Here is a 4,550-nt window from a genome sequence, read left to right on the forward strand (position 1 = left end):
CAAGAACACTACTGAGTGAAGAGCTATCCAAGCTTCAGCATTTCCTGCTGAATAATCATGTCACTGGGTGCACCAACTGGTGAAAACGTATTACTAAAAGCAGCATGAAGAGTGTTCTCACTAAGGAAGAGAGCTTACGTCCATTACCGCCCATCCATATAATTCGGGTAACAACCTGACTGTGGGTCAGTCGCATGGTTGGGGGTAGTTTTGTTTTGCCTAGCCAAAACCTACCAGACACTGGAGGCACAGAACAGAACATATGGGCTGTGCTGGACTACTAGCTTCTGGTGCCACATAGTCTAGTACACTCCACCATCCTGTGCATGCTCAACAGTTTCTATGGGTGGATCTACAATTCTGAACAGAGCTAAATAATCAGCTAAACAGCTAAAGAGAGTCTGAGCAAAAGAGCTATGAGTGAGAGTGAGAGCTGCTAGCAGACAGTAAAACTGCCCTAAGGAAGGGCACCTTGGTTAGTGGAACGTTCAAGACCATTAAAAAGGAGACAATCTTAACACCTGTAGAATGAAGAACAATGAATCATGAAGTCAACTGACTCCCTCAGCTGTCTGAACCATACCATAGTTGCTGCACTGTAAAGCAGGAATCAAACTCAAGTACTTCCAACCCTGTGCAGAAAATTAGCTTCCTTGCTTAATTCATGCACCCCAATCTTGGGGGATGCTTTTTTTGAGGAAAAGGCGCATGTTGTATGCGAGAAAATATGATAATTGGGATCATTCAAAAGGCCATGGTAAATGGATTTTAAGACAACAAAGTAAAGCGCTAAAGCATAAGGACTTGAAAGTGTTAAAGTCAATACACCCTTAGCTGTGCCCTAATATAGGTAGTTATTACAATACAGTATTTAACTTCATGATTATATAAATCCGAGCAAGCCAATCACCTGTTCAAATGAGCAGAATGGGAAGTAAACAGTTAACAAAGTAATTCTCAGTTGTCTCTTTCCCCATAAACTGCACATCAAACAATCTCTGTGCCAGAGGAGATAAAGAACCTCTGCAGGATACGCTAGGAAATCTGGTAGTCACACCAGACGACAAAGCTAACCTCTTTAACAATTTCTTTGCCTCCATCTTTTTGAGCAAGGACCAGGGCATCCCCCACACTGGGATCCCTGATGGACCCAGGGGAGGCACTGCCAGGCCCAGGGTCAGTGAGGACCTAGTCAGGGAACTTCTGGTGGGTCTAAATGTGTTCAAGTCAGCAGGTCCTGACAATCTCCACCCCAGAGTGCTGAGGGAATTAGCAGAGGGCATTGTGGGAGCCCTGGCACGGCTTTACGAGCACTCGTGGTGCTCTGGCGAGGTGCCGGAGGACTGGTAAAGGGCCAATGTGGTCCCCATTTTCAAAAAAAGGGAGAAAGGAGGACCCAGGAAACTACAGGCCCGTTAGTCTTACCTCAGTGCTGGGGAAGCTCTTTGAGAAAATTATCCAGGAGCACATCTGCGAGGGACCAGAAGGGGAGATGATCATGCTTAGGGGCAACCAACATGGGTTCATTCAAGGCAGGTCCTGTCAGACCAACCTGGTTGCCTTCTACGACCAAGTCACAAAATCATTGGATGCAGGTGTCACAGTGGACATATTCTTTCTGGACTTTAGGAAGGCCTTTGACACCATCTCTCACCCCATTCTCATAAAGAAATTAGGCGACTGTGGCGTTGATGCCTGCAGTCAGATGGGTCGCAAATTGGCTAGAGGGCCGCACCCAGAGTGTGGTGGTGGACGGGTCTTTTTTGACCAGGAGGGATGTGGGCACTGGGGTCCCCCAGGGCTCGGTCCTCAGGCCCGCACTGTTTAACATCTTCATCAGTGACTTGGATGAGGGGGTGAAAAACACCTTATTCAAAACTTGCAGATGACATTAAAATGTGGGGAGAAGTGGGAACGCTGGAGGAGAGGGACAGGCTGCAACTAGATCTGGACAGGTTACAGGGGTGGGCGGATGAGAACAGGATGGGATTCAATACTGACAAGTGCAAGGTGCTGCACCTGAGGAAGAAGAGCCAGCAGCATACCTACAGGCTGGGGAACTCCCTTCTAGTCAGCATAGAGGCGGAAAAGGATCTTGGTGTCACTACTGATTCCAAAATGAACTTGAGCCACCAATGTGGGGACGCAATCAGTAAGGCTAACCGCACCTTGTCATGCATCCACACACGCATCACGAGCAGGTCCAAGGAAGTGATCCTCCCCCTCTATGCAGCACTGGTCAGGCCCCAGCTGGAGTACTGCGTCCAGTTCTGGGCGCCGCACTTCAGGAGGGGTGTGGACAACGTGGAGAGGGTCCAAAGGAGGCCACCTGCATGATCTGGGCACAGCGGGGCAGACCCTATGAGGAGAGGCTAGGGGACCTGAACCTGCTCAGCCTCCACAAGAGAAGGCAGAGGGGGGATGTGGTGGCCATCTACAAACTGGCCAAGGGGGACCAACAGGCTATGGGAGAGTCCCTGTCCCCCCCAAGCACTACCAGGAGTAACGAAGAATAACGGCTGTAAATTGACCGACAGCAGATTCAGGCTAGACATCAGGAGGCGCTACTTCATGGCCAGGGCAGCTAGGATCTGGAACCAACCTCCAAGGGAAGTGGTGCTGGCTCCTACCCTGGGGGTCTTCAAAAAGGAGGCTGGATGAACACCTAGCCAGGGTCATTTGACCCCAGCATCCTTTCCTGCCCATGGCAGGGGGTCGGCCTTGATGATCTGCTCAGGTCCCTTCCGACCCTACCTACTATGAAACTGCGAAACTCTGCCTTATCCCCAAGGCAGTTCTTGCTCATTCACTCCGCACCACCCAGTTTCTGAAATGGCTCTTTTGGAAAATTCACAGTATGAAGTTTTTGTAATTAGACATTAATGCAAAGCATAAACACAAGGAGGGTGAGGGGAAGATCAGCATGTGGACAGTCTATCTTACCCTTTGCAATTCCAAACTTGAGTCCATGATCTTTAAATGAAACATTTGGAGACTTTTAGTTTTAAAAAATAAAACTAGAAAAATGTGGCTATGCAGGACACTGCATATTGTAGAGAGTTAATTGTTTTGTTCTATCCAGTACACTACAGACTGGGACAGCAATCCTTCAAAGCCCAGTCTTTTTCCAAACAACGTTTTACACAAATTTCTCTTCGCTTCTTTACAGTCCCAGGGTCTGTAAAATGGTTAAATAGTTGGATCCTCTCCAAAGACTTCCACTGAAATACATGCACTTTCATATAATGCTAGTGGAACACTGGCAGGTTAGGAATTGATAAAAGGCAATAGAGTATGTTTTTTTAAATCTTAAAGCTTCAGCCAAATCAAAATGTATTTTCACCAGACTATGAAACGGTTTACGACAGATGCAACAATGGCATACTTATCAAAAGATACCAGAGCAAGCGGTTATGATGCAACTCTGATTCTGCAGTGAAACAAGTGTAGCAAAACCATTCCGACTTTAACCCTCCTTAATTTAAGCAGGTTCATACAGTTGTAACCGTACATAATAGAAGCACTTGTTAACAACAGAGCAGGAACTCTCCCTCCCCTTTTAAAAAAAAAAAAAGCTAAAATTAATGTTTCTCCACAACCTGTCTCATTAAATCACTGTTTCTGACAAGTTCCTTCCACTGTCTGCCATAGAACCTGGACCCAATTTTGAAAAATCAAAGCTTTAAGGGCAAAAATGTCTTCCCTAGCTCCTGTCCCAAAAGCAGCTGAGCTTTCCAGAAAGTCTGTTTCTAGATGAAGGAGAAATGTGTAGAATTTCAGCCCGAGATGACACTTCTATTGTTATGAGCAACTTAAGAACGGTTCAGTAGACGGAAAATGTAACTGCAATCTGGATATCAGGGAAGTTCTAGACCCTGCCTACAACAAAACAACAGGGTTTTTAGACAGAATATTCTGTCCTAGTTCTAGAAGTGTGATAGCAAGATACAGAGATTTGGAAGGAAGTCCTACACCTTGACTACAACAGAGCATGGTTCTTAAATAAGGAGAAGCAGCCAGGAAGATCAGACTCCTTTGGCAGCTATTCTCAATAGAAACCAAGGTCTCCAAGTCTCTCTCTTAAGATAGCAGTTGTGCATATGAATACTTACCTTGGCATCAAGGATGCTCCCTCAGTCACTGCTGAGGAGATCATAGAAGCTAGCAAGATGAGGGGTGCTACTTCCTCTAAGAAATTCCCACCATCATAAATCTGAATGGAACTAGTAATAGGTAAAGGGTAGCATGTGTTCTCACTCAAAAGGGAAAAATCCTCTAACCTATTCTGAGGGGTTAGGATCCAGCATAGTTTGGACTGACTCACCTCAAAGTCTTTCTATGTGAGGATTACTGAAGTGTGACTCCCACATTACATATCCCATATCCACATGTTTTTTTGACTCGACTCTTACATGCTGCTCAGGTCCCAGGTTGATGGAAATGGCACATGGTCAGATAGACGAGAAGTTGTTCTCAAGGGCTGGAATGGGATGCAGCAGAAGGATTGATCAATCCTGATACTGTGCTCCCCTCGACCCCCCCCCCCCCAA

General features: G+C 46.3%; 1 protein-coding gene across 1 annotated transcript in view; it reads right to left on the reverse strand.

Annotated features, from left to right (window-relative positions):
• Nucleotides 1-3,569: 3,569 nt before the first annotated feature.
• REEP2 (receptor accessory protein 2) overlaps nt 3,570-4,550 on the reverse strand; it is an 11,322-nt gene continuing 10,341 nt past the window's right edge. Inside the window, exon 8 of the mRNA XM_019506007.1 lies at nt 3,570-4,480. The gene's annotated coding sequence lies outside the window, so the exon portion shown is untranslated. The remainder of the gene's footprint in view (nt 4,481-4,550) is intronic.

This window comes from Gavialis gangeticus, unplaced genomic scaffold, assembly GCF_001723915.1.
Source record: "Gavialis gangeticus isolate Ggan-Ray unplaced genomic scaffold, GavGan_comp1, whole genome shotgun sequence".
NCBI lineage: Eukaryota > Metazoa > Chordata > Crocodylia > Gavialidae > Gavialis > Gavialis gangeticus.